Source organism: Pimephales promelas, chromosome 4, assembly GCF_988280905.1.
Source record: "Pimephales promelas chromosome 4, fPimPro1.hap1.1, whole genome shotgun sequence".
Classification (NCBI taxonomy): Eukaryota; Metazoa; Chordata; class Actinopteri; order Cypriniformes; family Leuciscidae; genus Pimephales; species Pimephales promelas.
The window spans coordinates 42,563,984-42,580,846 of NC_142772.1; the positions used below are offsets into that span (position 1 = coordinate 42,563,984).

The window sequence follows — 16,863 nt, forward strand, 5'->3', positions numbered from 1 at the left end:
ATGATTTCACATCGTTGGTAGTCTGCAGACTCTGAACACTTCACCTCAGAACGTCCGTTAACTGAATGAATTCGCCTTTGGCTAAGCCACGCCCTATAATATAGATTGGCCAATCACAGCGCAGCCAAGAACGAGCTCCCACATAGGTTGGACACTTTTTCACAGCGCTCCATTGACTTTCAACACAGGCGTCTCATACTTTGGATCTCGGCAGGCTATTACCGTCGTAGTTTTATCCAAAATATGGTTAAACGTTGTGCCTCGGGCATTTGTAACACAGATACACGTTTCCCAGAGAGGTTGGAGGGGGGTGTCCTTTTTTCCCTTCCCAAAACCGAAGTCAAATCCTGACAAGTGTCTTTGGATTAAACAGTATGGACGTCCTCAGTCAGCTAAACCCTGCAAAGCACAACAAGCATCAACAAGCACATCTTTTTTGCTTCTAACCTTACTGTGAAGTTATACAAGTTAGACCGTTTTATAATGTTTTAGGTTATGATTTCGGTTCTCATACTGGTTGTTGATACGCTAGCACACGCTGCTAATAAATACAACGTTATAATCATGTAGTACGTTTGCTTTGTAATAACGATTATAGAAGTGAATAGAGACTTACCCAGCTTTGCATGAACAGTGTTGCTCCCTGATATTGTTAGTCCCAGCCTCCGTCTCCATTAGGATCTGCGGTGGTTAATTTTTTGACTGTGACCGGTAACGTTATGCTTTTGCCTCTAGCCTATTTGGATGCCTTGTTGTTTCTTGCGTTTCACCTGTATGTCTTGAATATAGCCTCCGAACGCATATCGCAGCCCCTTTTGCCCACTTCTATCGGACACTTTATTTGCTGCTTCATAAAAGTTTGATAACATTTCAGCAGGAAGAGCTGTCACAGCATAAGCTGTGCAGAGCGCAGATGAAGTTTGACGGATGTAGCAACAGTAACTAAGGGGGGCGGGGCTTAGCCAAAGGTGAATTGAGAATCTCACCTGAAAATCCGATAACATCAGCAATTTTCATTCAAGCAACTGATTTCTGTAAATGAATGTAAAACTAAATGTATATTGCATGCAGCACAGGGTGAAGTCAGACCGTATTTACATTAACAACGGCGAATGGCGCTGCCGGGGTGTGTACATATAGAATAATGTGTTCGAATTTTAAAGACGTGGAGCTGCGCTTCTCGTCCAGTGTTCGGCCCACTTTACCTTGAAAATTCACCTCAAAAACGCATCGAAACTGCAAACACAAGATTTCTGTGGAACTTCAATGGGGAATGAAGACTAACAAGATAGAGAACAACATTGAACACTACACAAACAGTAATTGTTAATTTTCAATAGTGACACAGGAGGTGTCGGATCCAATAAAAAAGGTTCCGGATCCAACGTTGAAGGGTGCCGGAACATGTTCCGGCTCAAATTAAGCCCTGGTATTACATCTTTTTAAGAGAGACTTTTGTTGCTTCGTCTTGTGAAATATGCTTTAAGATGGGGATTCAGTTATTGCTCTTCAGAGTGAAAATGTTCTCTCTCTCAATGGTTGAAATGTTTCCTTTGAATTTTGAACGTTATTAAGAAATGTTAATAAAAACTGACCTCCACTCTGTAAGGAATGTTATCAATTTAATCTAAGATACGATATATTTATTAATTTAGAAATTCTTTCATCAATGCACTGTTTTACAAAGATGGTTAATCTTTTAAAAAGATTAACCATTCATAACCCTGTGCTGCTGCTTGACACGCTTATTCTATTTCTCAAAATGTTGAAATATGCATGCCTTTCCAAAAAAAAAAAAAAAAAAGCTGCCTACCTAAGGACCATTTTAAGACATCTTGCAATATGTGAGTTCTCAGTTAGTCCTTCAGTAAAAATACTCTCAATTTTAAGGCAGCTTTGAATGTATCCTCAGTGGAGGGAAAATGGATCTGAGATGGCAGAAGCTGATTTCATTCTGTACTGGGCAATTCCTAATTAAAAATCTAATTAAATATTGATACTTTGGTGTGGTATGTAGTTTTTGTGCATCTTTAGCTTATCAACATTGGCTAAATGACAAACTCTTTTGAAGTTTGATTAATTTCAGTGAATGGGTTTTTGGTGAGTAAAGTGTTTTGAGTGGTTGCTAGTGCATTGCCATGATGTTGCTATGGTGGTCTGAGTGGTTTCTACTCTAGGTTGATGTGTGTAGCTCAAAAGCCAAAAGAGCCCAGCCACAAGTCACTGTGATATATATACATTTCCATGCAAGATTTCTTCAAGCATCTCAATGCTACAGTTCTTCTTCTGGATATAGTTTAGTCTTGTTTATATTCTGTTTCTTAATGTAATCTCAGATGGACTCTGTGATGGTGAGAGATCTCCTTGTGGATCATACCGGCTGTCGTCAGATTACGGGATTATTCAGATGAATGGCAAAAAGAATGTTTGGAAATGTAAACTGATATTTCCCACTGACGCACTACAGCAAAATACATACATAACTGGCTTGTCAAAATACTAAGAATTTTTCACATTACTATATAGTAAACTAACATTTTCTAAGGGAAAGTCCCCATAAAACATGAATACGTGTATCAGAGTACAAGACATCTATGTAGAGCTTGTTGCACTTTGTTTGGTATTCTGCTTAAGAAGATAACTGCCTATCTAGACAGTACACCGTGTGTCAGCTCAAGCATTGGAACACAAACTGTTTCACATAGCCAAGAATTGGTGACAGCAGGGTCTATAATTAACACTTGCCAAGTGCCAAATTTGAGTTTGAATTGACTTTGACAAATAAAAGTGTCCAGAATCTTCAAAAGGAACTGCAGTTATATTAATAGTTTAATCTGTTGTAAGAATGTCAATCTGATGTGGTTGATGTAAGTTAAGCGAGTTATTCAAATCAAATACCTCAAACATCTACTGAAGAAAACATCTGTCTTATCATTTCTTGTTTTAGAAGCTGATAATGTTTTTTTTTCTCCATGTGGCGAAACATATGGTGAACGGTAGGAAACGTGATCACAATGTGTTTCTTTCAGTTTGTGTCGGGTGTAATTTTACTAAGACTGATAGATTGTGCTGCGAAAGACACAACCTTTGCTGTTTGTCATTAATATACAGGACAAAATGTTAAATAACTACAAAATATTTCAATTATTCAAAATACAGTCTGTCTCAATTCCGATTAGAAACGGGGTAACATTGGGGGGAAGATGACACCCCCCATCCACTTCCAAGGAGAACTCCGGCGAACAATGAACCTTTGGTCTAATAAAACATCGGTACCTAGTCAATCGTTCTCTGAGATTTGTTTTCATGATAATCGAATGTAAAGAGTTTTATCTCTAAAAACTGTTTAGCGTATAATGCTAGTAATGGGGGCATTGATTAAGTTAGTTTATACCACTAACAAGGCTCAAAATAGCCCCACACTAACACAGTAACATAATGAGGGTCCATACATGCAAAACGAAGCATTGAGAATTTTGTAAGTGTACAGAACGTTTCATAAGAAGATACTTTATGAAGACAGTTCACTTCGCGTATACAGACAGGAGCCATCTTAGGAAATAGTCTCGATAAGTCAAGTGAGTGAGCTGAACTGTATGAAGTTCAACGAACTTCTGAACTGTATGAACGGCGTTCGGGGATCGACTTATCGAGACTATTTCCTAAGATGGCTCCTGTCTGTATACGCAAAGTGAACTGTCTTCATAAAGTATCTTCTTATTAAACGGTCTATACAAAGTTCTCAATACGGGTCACTTTTAAAAGATGATGTAAGCAGGTCGTCAAAAAAATCGGATATAGTCAGAAAATTGGATTTGCGCATCAAGACCTGCAGTGTAAAAGCAGCCTAATCTGTTAACTTGGGAGTCAAAATAAAAACAGACACTCCACGCAGCCAGTGTCTCCGGCCTAAGGCATAGAATAATTTTACCTTTCAGATGAATCTATTTTATTCAATTATTATTTCAAATAAATTGACAAAATAACATTTTAGATAGAATAGTTGATTGTTTTAGATTGACGTTTCAAAAATGTATATAAATATTAATAGGAATTATGTCCAAAGTAATTTATACACTCTGTTAGGGATGGGCAACGATTAATCGCGATTAATCGCATCCAAAATAAAAGTATGTGTTTACATAATATATGTGTGTGTAGTGTGTATAATTAATTTGTATATAAATACCCACACATGCATGTATATATTTAAGAATTTTTTTTTATTAATATATCAAATATTTATATTTATATATAATATTAATTACGTATAAATATATATGAAGTATATACATGCAAATATGTCTTAAATATATACATTCATGTGTGTGTATTTATATAAACAAATTAATTATACACACTACACACACATGTATTATGTAAACACGAACTTTTATTTTGGATGTGATTAATCGCGATTAATCGTTGCCCATCCCTACACTCTGTAAGTGTCATAAGATAACCCCTCTTTTAATATTTGACATTTTGTGCTGTTACAACTAAATTAGCAAATAATTCTGTAATAAGATATTGCCCAATGTATCATCATCACCCAGCACATGCTAAACTTATATCTAAATATGTTACAGTTTAAAAATAAATCCACATTGTTCTTATGAGGGGGCACCTCCTGTCATTTATTTATAGTATTTCTTTTTTTCATTGGCAGGTGTGTTAAAGTTCATTCTGGAGCCTGGATCAAAGTGAGCGGTCTCTGAGAGTATCCTTCTATTCACCGGCTGTGCCGTCTCCGCAGGTGGGCTCAGATCTGTTCCCCAAAGTACACCTGTGTGCAGTTAGAGTCACCAGTCCAAACGCCACCTTTGACTCCGTGCATGTGGGACGGCATCGTTTTATTCCAAAGGCTGAATCTGTTTTATTTGCGCAAAAACCATCAAAGACAAAGATGTCTCTGAAACAATGATGTACATCTCTCTCACACACACACACTCTCTCTTTCACTCTCTCCTCTCCATCTGTCAGACACATTCATGAATGGTATACTGTAACTCAAGGCCATTTCGAGTATTCCTCAATTATTTAACAAGCATAGAAATGCAACTTGATTGAAGTTCCTTTGAAGTATGGACATCATTTCTCACACTGAAGGGCTGTAAAAAATCATCGCTCGGCTGCTACACCGAGCGCTCGCCCCCTCAGGAGCCATGAGTTCGATTTAAATCTTTTTCAATTTTTCATCACTTTCTCTGTTCGTGTTAAATTAGGCCTGTGTAATGCCATAATGTCGGAAAAGAGGCAGATTATTAAGAATGCTAATCAATCAACCTCCTTTAGTTTATTACTACCTGGTTATGTAAAGTCCATATTAAAATCCTCGTAACGAATCCCAAAAGTCATTATACGTGATTTATTGTTGTGCCTAATTCTGAAGCCAATTGCAAATATGTATATTATTTATTAGTGCCTCTCTGCGCTGCTCTCATCGTAGCACACACTGATGTGTCTCTGTTATGGCCAGACAGCATTCTCATTCTAGCACAATGAACTTTTTCCTCTGAGGACACAAACAGAGACAACAAATCCCAGACTCTTCACACGCACAAACATCGACATCACTGAGCTAGATAAATGACCAGCCTGATGTGATCTCAGAACCCATTACTGAATTTTCAGTGTTGTTATCCATTTATTTTGTTAGCCGGAATGATTTGAGCAAAGCTCAACCTCGTGTCTCAATGAGCCCCGCGAGAGCCGGAATGGGATTTTTCCTTCTAAACGCCCTCAAACAGTGTTGGCCTTTCGAAGCTGATCCGAGGAACATTTTGATTGTTTGCCGCATTGGTGTTTTTGGCAGGACATTTGACCTGTTCCTAAAACCATTTCAGACATTGTGATTTTGCCAAATCATTGCTCGTCAGGAAGCTAGATTTTTGCATTTCCTGATGCGCATTGTAAAATTAGACAAATGTAGCGTTAGGGTGTTAGTAGTGGTGTTGGACAATGCAATTGCTGCAATTAGTTTTAGTTTAACCATTTTTCAGTAGCGAGGTGGGTAACATTGCTAGTTTTTAAATATGAACTTTTCAGTAGTAAAGAGATTTTATTTGTTAAGTTCTTGGGCAGAGCGGACAAAATGTACGTCATTACTCCCTGACAATATCTCAGCAATCAAGTAGGTTCATTAACCATTCATTTAGTGCAAATAATCTACTGAACCTTTCCCGAAGCGGTCCAGACACGATGATCGTTGCTTCAGGCGCTGTGCTGCGTACCGTCTCGATCAGAGGTGGGCACAAATACATCAAAAACTATTTTGTTGCAAAATACAAATACTGGCTCATGAAATGTATTTAAATAAAATACAAAATACTGATGTGAAAAATGTATTTAAATAAAATACAAGTAATTAGTATTTTGAAAATGCAAAAATACTCCCACAATAATCTTATTAATAATAATAAATAAATAATAATCACAATAGTCTTTTTTTATTACCCTAAGGTCAATAACACAAATATTATAAATGTGTAAATTCAAAATGGCAAAGTAGCAAAATAAAAAAGTTAGCTAAGTTCACATCAATGGTGTGGTAGTTTTATACAAAATCGATATTTCTTATATGTAATACATTTATATTGTGTGAACGCTTGCTCATCATGGAGATTTCCGTAAAGTTGTGACAGACGCGCGCCGTTTCATAATAGGTAGGGCCTATAAGGTTAGGGACGACTTTGCGTGCAACCGTGCACGAGCACAAAACCTCACAACACCCACCGCGTCGGTGATTGGTAACTTGGAACACTGTTTATTTAGGTTTTAGTGGTTGGTGAACCCATTGTTTTTGTGATTTTTCTTAAGTATTTAAGTATTTGAAATACTCAAATACACTCAAAATATTTTGTTACTACATTTTATTTTTTCCACACCTGCAAAATACAAATTACTAAATACACTTAAGTAATTAAATCATAGCTGTCAACCCTCCCGTTTTTTCCGGGTTTCTCACGTATTTTAGCTCTTTTCCCGCTGTCTTCCCGTTTGAGTATTTTCCCGTAAAATATACCGTATTTTTACTCTCTGATTGTGTGAGACGTACGGGCTCGGACAGATTCGGCTTGAAGTCGTTTATCCTCGGATGCGGTGCCGCGCGCGCTGGCCGGAGACACGCTGGCTGCGTGGCGTGTCCGTTTTTATTGCACGCTGCCTGCGTGACACGCGTGTCTCCAGAAAACGCGTGCATGCTAGAAATAGAACTGACGCCTATTTTTCACGCGACAGGCAAGCGTGTTTCTTTGCCTGGACTTTCTTTGCGTTTCCAGGCAAAACAATAAATAAAAAATAGGAAACGATGTTTAGGCTAGCTGAATGTAATTTTGTACTCGAATACATATTAATACATTACATTTTGATGTTTGAAAGTCTAGGTTTTTACATAAATTCAGAATCAGATATCAATGTAATTTAAACAAATAATAATTATTATAAATAGATTTTGAAATATATGAATAAAATATATTTTCTTTTTTTCCATTTGTTTCTTAAGCTCTTAACAATGTGATTACATGAAGAAGAAGAAAAAAACTTGAAAAAAAAAAACGTTCTGGGCCTATAGGAGGATATAAAGATGTGTCTTCTGAGTGATGGTCCACCATCAGGCTAAATAGGCTCTTTAAAGCTACACAAAATGTGTAAATGTAATTAAAATAAACAGACAGCCCACTTCCCTATTTTGCGGATTTTGGAAGATGTGTGATAGGCTAAATGTTGAAATTGTTGTCCAAATGCTAGAGCAACACAGGGCTAATCCAAATGTAGATTTTTTTCCCTTTAAATGACACTGTCTCTTTCTCTCTCACACATAGGCTAGTTATGAACACCTTAGACTTTTAAGGATTGTGCTTTATTTTTAAAGTTTGTGGGTGAGAATCGTGCAAAAAAAAAATCCCTTATTTTGGGGATGGATTCCGGGAAAACTCCCTTATTTTCAATGTTCAATGTTGACAGCTATGATTAAATACGTATTTCAAATACATTTAATTGAAATACTGCCCATGTCTGGTCTCGATCAGGCTCCTGTAGTCCTTCAGAACCTCCGTCTGCCGCAGCCTGATGTCGTTCACTCCCGTGTCCAGCACAGCAGCTCCGACGCGCTCATCACCGTACAGGATCTCGGGAACCTGTGCAGCGACATCTAGAACTAGAACACGAGCACCAGGAAAGCAGTGAGTGCGCACCTTACCCTTACCTGAGGTTTTTTAAAGATTAAAAAGGTTTAAAAAGATTACTTTTTTCAAGATTCTCTTTGATTGAATAGAAAGGTGAAAAGACAGCATTTATTTGAAATAGAAATGTAATATTACTTAATGTCTTTACTGTCACTTTTGATCAGTTTAGTGTATTCTTGCTGAATAGTTTGTGATTTTCTGTATGTATCGTAATACATTATTGTACCCTGGAAATTAAGTAGCCTTGGAAATTATTACCTTTTTTTGAATATTTAGTATTTCATTAAACTGCTGTCTGACGGTTACAGTCGAAGTAGTTTAAATGCAGAAAGTGTATTTTCCCATGTACTGTGTAATTAACTTGTTTTTTCTAAACAATAGCTTTCAGCTTTACTTTTCTGAAGGTTTGGTAGTCTATTCGGTTCTTCCTGACACGCTCCGAGCGGGATCCGAAATATCTAGGCGATCTAACAAGGAGGCTAAAAACCACAGTCTCTATTGTCAGTTGCTAGAGCGCCTCTCGAGGTCTTGAGATAGTCAGTAGCTGGTTTCCTGAAAATGTCAGGTTGGGAAGGGGTTCTGGCTGGTTTCCAAGTCGAATCCTATGGTTTGTTTTTTGCCCATTTTATTATCTGTCAGGCACTGGAATACACTAACCACTTTTAAAATCTGAACAGATTTTCAAACACTAGGCATCATACACTTTGTAAATGATTACACAGGAAAAACTAAATGCACCATTAATGATTGAAGATCAAACTTGCAGAGGAAATACACAGGAAATGCATGACAAATGAAAACAATGTGCAACACATTTGATATTCTCCAACCGAATGGATTCATAATCTGAAGCTAAAAATTCTAAGTCTGTGCTCATCATACACAGTTTTTTTGTGAAATTGGTTTATACTGACTGCTCAAAATCTAGAGAATGACTCTGACTAGCTTTGACTCCTCCAGACTGCAAAGTGGGACAAAAATCTGGACGAAAGTTTTCTTGTGTATTCCAACCTTTAGGAAACAAGCCACATCTTCATGTCTGTTGTACAAGTGTGAAGGATGTTATTTAGGGGTTACGTATAGGGATGCAGCGATCCACATTTTTTCACTTCCGATCCGATCCCGATACCTGACTTTGGATATCGGCCGATACCGATACTTTTCCGATACCAGAGCTGTGTTTGCTTTAATATTATTTATCATTATTGTTGATTTTATATGATGCTGAAATAAACTCCTCTCTACAGGCAAGGATGATATGTACGTATGTATGTCAATATATATATTGACATACATACGATACGTCAATTACGCTGGTATCGGTCCCGATACCGATACTAGATCGGAACGGCCCTAGCCCTAGGTGTTTGTCTATATAAAACAGACATTTTATAATAAATGTGCAACAGAAATAATGAAATTAGCTTTAGAAAACACTATCAGGCCATGCATGATAAATAGATTACTCTCTAAAATTGTAGGATTTTTTGCTAGCACACATCTCAGTTTAGACGATTGCCCAGTTTATACCACAGCAGAGATTAAAATGCATTCGAAGCACATACAGTATCAACACACACTTGCTCTTGGCATATTAGAAATGAATATTTGTTTCAGTGCTGTATCCGCACAGTGGAGAAAGAGGAACATTTTGTACTGTGTCATGAATCAAATAACGCAGATTCCTCCGGCAAAGCAATCGTGCAGCTTCCAATTAAAAAGCAGATGCATGGCAGGGCATAGCTGTCATTATTGCATACATGCAAATGCACGCAGACACCTACACAAGCACACAGACACAGTCAGGTCGAGTCCAGAGGCCGTTAACACTTGTTCGTTTGTTGCTCCTGGCTGTATTATTGAGGCTCTATAAGGGCTTACAGATGACTGCTTTTGATCCCCCCCCCCCCCCCTCCCCAACCAACTTACAGGCTGTTTACCCACATCGCTTTGACACGATCTCTGCAATGCACACACAGAAAGTTCTGACACGGAGCCAGGAATGCGTAAAATATTAACTTGTGTTGAGGAAGTAAACAAGTGTTCCCTGTTTACTTGTTGGGACCAATCACATCCTCCAGTTTTAGACTTGAAAGCGTGCGGGGGCGGAGGGTGGAATAGATGAGACGAGGGCCGTCTGTCTGCAACATGAAGGAGAGGAACACTATGGATGCTTCGGAATGGAAAATGCTGGTGGAACTGTCAGATCAACACGCTCGTTTGAGAGAAATCGCTGCACGCCTCAATGAGCCTTTGGTCAGAAAGCGAATGAGGACACCTAACATCCAGAGCAGATACAAGAAAACAGACAGATGTCTGTGTCAGTCACCTATTGGTTAAATCATTTGTGCGTTCATTCAGTAGTAATAAATCTGACTGAAAAAAAGAGCACTCGTATCTTCTTTAATCTTAGAATTAAAGGTGCAATGTGTAAAATTTTTGAGTATTAACAGAAATGCAATATGACATCCATAACTATGTTTTCAGTGCTGTATAAAGAACTTAAACCGTAATGTTTTTATTACCTTAGAATGAGACATTTATATCTACATAACCGCGGGCACCCCCTTCTATGAAGGTCGACATATTGTGACGTCATGTTTCTACCGTAGCCGAACGCGAACAAACAGCGCTACAGAACGCGTTTCGTCACTACCTTGAAAGAGAAGCCGCAGAAATCTAGAAGCTAGCCATAAACTCCGTGAGTAGTGACTTTTCCCTTGTCAGTGGTGTAAAATATGTACCGTATTTTCCGGACTATAAGTCGCTCCGGAGTATAAGTCGCATCAGCCCAAAAATGCGTCATGACGAGGAAAAAAACATATATAAGTCGCACTGGACTATAAGTCGCATTTATTTAGAAATTTATTTAACAAAATCCAAGACCAAGAAAAAGTTATTTAAACAGACTTTAATTCATTAAAACAGAAGGCATTTAAGTTATTCAGCTAACGTTACACACAATAGCACAAAGAACAACAGGCTGAATATGTGTCCGGTATGTTGTTAACGTAACACATCAACAGTTAGCTACACAATAGCATAAAGAACATACCTGAGAGGCTGAATAGGATAAAATAAAATAAAATAACATAACAAGACAGCGAGTCCAACAGTTATCGGTAAAGCAATGTCACCAAGCTCCCGCGATCTTATTCCACATCACTGAACCCGTTGAATTCTTCATCCTCCGTGTCGCTTCTGAACAACTCCGCTATTTCTGGAGGAAGATGAAGCGCCGTCTCCTCTTCTGCGGGGCTGTCGTCAGACTCGGCATATCAGTTCCGGTTATTCCAACCTTTCTGAATCCCGACCATCCCGGTTTCGGTTGCGTTCAGTCTAATATTTCAGTTAATATCAGTTGTTTTCAGTTAATTTTTTCAGCGGTAAAACTACCGTAGCTGTAGTCTAGAGCGCATAGAGCGCTCTCTCGTGGCTGTAGACGGTAATGTCACCCCCAATTTCGGCAAATGATGCATTCACGTCATACCACAAATACATCAAAAACTCGCAAATAATAATCTGGGGCCGTCAGCGATCCTGTGACGAGTAAATCTTGGTAATTTTGATATATAAGTCGCACCTGACTATAAGTCGCAGGACCAGCCAAGGTATGAAAAAAAGTGCGACTTATAGTCCGGAAAATACAGTAGTTGGACTGTTTCATGTAACTTAGTTACTTCTCCCTCACTGTGTTATGGATTTGCTATGTGGGGATAAATGTGCTGGTAACGTTTGTGAGACAGCTGATACTCTTGTTATTGACAGTGAAATAGTAACGTTACGGAAATCACCAACCCGTCGATCGCGGTGGACAAATCGATCTTGGCAGCATTTTAAGTTGATCACGAAGAGTTTTCAAAATCAAAAAAAAAAAGCCTATTGTTTGTAGTGTAGTAAATGGTGTCTAGGGGATACGAAGGCGCGCGCTGTTACAATCATGTCATTTTTGCCGCGCTCAAAACGCATAGAGTATAAACAAGGCTTTAAGGTTTAACCAGCTTAGCCACAGTCACAGATCATATTTAGCCTGCTAAACTTTTACTACCCTGTTAGAAAAAATGTATAGTTGCATAATTTCATGTGGTTCTTGTCCCTCACTTTATTATAGGTTTGCTATGTGGGGAGAAATGTGCTGGTTACGTTTGTGAGACAATCAGCTGATTACTACTTTTATATTATATATTAAGACCCTTGATCCTCACCTGACTATGGCTTTGTAAACTTCATCCAAGATGTGGTTTATAATGGACTGTGGTACAGAAACTTGGCTATTTGGCTATTCAGAAACTTGGAAACTCTGGCTATTCTCTGCTCTCTCAGACGACGATATGTTTGTCCCGTTTTAGCCACCGTAGCTTCTTCGAAAGCGAGGGGTGAGCAGTGGGCAACTCGCAACCGAACCGCTAGATGTCGCTAAAAAATACACACTGTGCCTTTAATGTTCTTGCGTATAGAATAGTCAGTTAATTTAAGGAAACTGATCACTTGCTGTTTCTTCAAACTTCCTTTTGTCTGGTGAGTGAAACGTATGCATGTGAGTCTGGAATAGACTCTTTTTGGAACATGAAGTGGTCAAATGTTGTACAATGACCGTTGTCACTGGCAACCACTGATTTACATTGCAATTTTCCATGAGAGGTCTCCGCACTCTTTGTCCTTACAAAATAATTTCACCTCGAGTCAATATTTCATGTCCAGTTAATTATTGTGTACGTAGCTGTGTTATAAGTGGGATAAGACCGTCAGATGCTCATTATCCCAAAATAAACCCTTTGGGGTGATATACATTATTCCTTACTGATACACCTAATATATCGGTTGATTCATTTGTGTGTTGTTCACTAGTAATGTAAAAGAACATTCTAGAAACATTAGTGCTCTTAGATGTAGTGTTAGTCATACTCAACTTGAAGTAACTGATCACTTGCAGTTTCTTTGCCTTCTATTTCATCATCTCTTTAGAGAGATTAGAAAAAGCTTGGACTGTCAATGTTGTGTTTATCCCAAATTCGACTTGAAATGGACATGCACCCTTGTAGTCTTCGTTTTCGCATCACTGTTCATAAGCAGGTTTCTTCAGATCTGGCCCTGGAGGTCAGCGGTCCTGCAGAGTTTTGCTCCAAACCTGATCAAGCTCACCTGCTAGTATTTTCTTGTAATCCTGAAGATCATGATTGGAGCTAAATTCTGCAGGACAGTGGCTGCGTCCAAATGCTGAAAAATGCTGGCTATGGAGGTAGGGAGACTTGCAAGGCACATCCGAATCCAATGATCATGTCACTTCCAGTCTACTGAGATGCCTTCGTCTGATTGTTTTGCATAGGCTGCATAAATATATCCTTCACTGCTTATGATAGGCTGAAGGAAAGAAATAGTGCCCGAAAGTTGTGGCTGCCAGTCCAGCCACAAACACACACACTCAAATTTGCTTTACAGTTTCATACAGTAATCAAAGCACAATAAACAGTACAGAGATAAAAACAAAATGGATACAAATTGGAGTAGGAAACTATATTTTTATTTTTTAAAAACAGTCTAAATAATTGAGATTTTAACCCGCTGGGGTCCATGGTATCGCCGGCGATACCAGCTCACATTTTTTTTCACAAACCACGCATAAATGTAATTTTCTCAAAACTACAAAATTTGACATACATGCTGCTGACATATTATTGTAGCAGAGTTTGTGCTGAATACAATGTAATAATACTTTAGCCATGAAAATGTCACAAGTAACAGAAAAAATCAAAAATGTCAGAGCAGAGCAAATCTGGATAGATTATATTTTATCAGGAAGATTAGTCCAAATCAATTTGGAGCAGTGACTATTTGGATCTACAGTACCTCTCACTAATGACAATCTAAACTTTGGAACAATGAGAAAATTGGCCTCTGAAAAGTTATATAGATACATAGGGCTGGGCGATATGACGATATATATCGTTACCGCGATAGAAAACGTCAGGCGTAACAGATTTTTTTATTCTGTGTATACCGCGAAATGCAAATAAGGGGGCGTGGTTAACTCCCGTGCAGCGCGCGTGAGACTGATGCTGAGATTTGTCAAAGAAACATGGAGAAAGCAGATCAAGAGGATCCACAAAGGAATTACATTTTCTAAAGGATTGTTGTTAACGTGATATGTTCGGGGGGGAAAGCAGTCGTCAACTTGAGCAGAGCAGCAGCACCCAGGCTACAGTTTAGAGGAGTGCACGTTAGCAACGGGGAAAGCATGAAGTTACTTGATAACAACATTTCATAGGCTATATCAATATCATTACGAGAAATAACCTTAAATAATGTATAGTTATCCGCATCTTTCCTTCTCTTATGTATAGTTACTTTTTAAACATGAAAATAGCATTCAGCATGAATGAACATCTTGCTTGTTAAAACGAATGTATAATCCTGTTTCTGAGGCAAAATTACTAAATATGCAGCGCGAGTTATATATATATTTTTTAACTCCAAACAATTGCCTACTGAACCAGTTGATAAAATCTTCCTTTGATTCGATCCGTGATTACAACTTCACTCTCAAATTAATCGATCGCATTTTGTTGATGTAAAAGACGCGCGCGTGCACATGCACTGAGAGGGAGCGCGCGGTGTTCGACGCACTGTTATAAGGTGTGTATAATTTAAACTACTTAGTCAACACTAACAGTAGCTGCGGTTTGGTTTTCATATTGCTGATCTTCTTCTTGTCACTTCCGAACTGACGGGTTGCCAGATATAACAAAAAGAGCAAAACAAGCCCGTTAAAACAACAGTGTGTGCAGTCTCCGTTTGTGCAGGAATACCCTTCTCCGTTAAAAACACAGTATAATAAGCACATGTGGTAAAAAAAATATTATAATTATATTATATATATTATAATTATATTATAAACTGATTGATGAAGTAGGCTAAAGCAATGCATGAGATTGAAAAATGATTTAAAGTTGAAATGCACCTATGAGTTGTATTTAATATCAATCTGTTGTGGGAAGTTCATCTAAAAGTTTATGAGTGTTTTTTGTTTACTATATTTTTATATAAAAATAGTTTACCAAATAAATAAGTTACCAAATAAAATAAAAATAAAACAAGGTGGTGACATACTTTTCATTTCTAAAGTATTTGGGTTTATTTATTATACAAAGCCCTTTTTGTCTTTTTTTTTTTTAAGGATAACTATATAAATAACTATATCGTGAAATATATCGTTACCGTGAAATAAAATTAGTCATATCGTGAAACACAATTTTGGTCATATCGCCCACCCCTATAGATACAGTAGTATTAGAACACATACAAATTAGTATTGTGGTATGTAAATAGGGTAACGCTTCCTTTACAGTCCAGTTACCCATGTAAATACTATGTACTTATTTTAGTAACTACAATTACTGGGTAATAACTAGTACTAACCCTAAACCTACCCCTGTTCCATGTACTTACCTTATATTAGCCAGTACTTTCTAGGTAAGTACACTGTAAGTACTGGACTGTAAAAGGAAGCATTACCGTAAATAGTTGCTTGATAATCATCAAACCTCATTCCATTTTGTTGTAGATCAATAGACCGTTAAGTGCCTTTCACACTGAGCAGGATTAAGCAACTACTACGACACGATAGAAATCAACAGGAACATCCAAGGCAATCTCTTTAGAAAAGTTAAAAAGCCTTTATTTCTATGGCTTGGTCATAATCAACACTATTAAAACACTCCGACGCGTTTCAGCATACAAATAAATAAAATAAAGGCTTTTAAGATATAAAGGCTTTTTAAATTTTCTAACGAGAGTGCCTTTGATATTCCCGTTGATTTCTACATGTTTTTTCCTATCCAAAGACCACCTCAAGTTTATTTACTTGAGTCCAGGAAGCGCTTCTCTACAGGCATTTGTTTACTACGACACAATGATGCTTTTGAATCGAAACAACCATTCAAAATACGATACACGATGTGAACTTCCGGATGACGTACTACTTATTCTGAGTTCCGTACATGAAGAGAAACATTTCTACAGCTGAAACATAGATATAGGATTACGTCGATATATGTTCTGTATGTGTTTTTCACAGTGTTGGGTAAGTTACTCTAAAAAAGTAATTAATTACTAGTTACTAATTACCTCTTCAACAGTGTAATTAGATTACTGTATTATTTACTCTCTCTAAAAAGTATTTAATTACTTTTAATTACTATTTACTTTCAAAATCCCATATCAATCTCAAACAGCTGAATAATACAAGGATAGACATGAATCTGTTTTAATTCTTTCAAATAAATACTATAAAATTGCATGAATTATCCTTAAACTGATCAAGGTGGAGAAGGTTACATTATGAAAACATAGGCTACTTTTTAACATCAGACAATACATTTTGATGTTAAACCCACTATTGTTTTATGTCTGATCTCATGACATTTTACACTTTTTTCATACATATTTTAAAATAATTCATATGAATTTGTACGAGTGCGATCGTACAATTTAGACACCTCATTAAATGCACGAATCGCTGTGAGATCGAATTGATCTATACACAGTATTTACCTCAATTACATCAGAACTGTAATTAAATTACAGATAAATGAAGAGTAATCCCTTACTTTACCTTTTCAAGGGAAAAGTAATTAAATTACAGTAACTAATTACTTAGTAACACCCAACACTGGTTTTT

At 37.4% G+C, this 16,863-nt stretch overlaps 1 protein-coding gene across 2 annotated transcripts in view; it reads left to right on the plus strand.

Moving 5' to 3' along the window:
- sema4c (sema domain, immunoglobulin domain (Ig), transmembrane domain (TM) and short cytoplasmic domain, (semaphorin) 4C) overlaps window positions 1–16,863 on the plus strand; it is a 357,189-nt gene that overhangs the window by 197,718 nt on the left and 142,608 nt on the right. For both annotated transcript variants that reach the window (XM_089130540.1, XM_089130539.1), the window contains 2 exons: window positions 4,670–4,756; window positions 8,031–8,183. The gene's annotated coding sequence lies outside the window, so the exon portion shown is untranslated. The remainder of the gene's footprint in view (window positions 1–4,669; window positions 4,757–8,030; window positions 8,184–16,863) is intronic.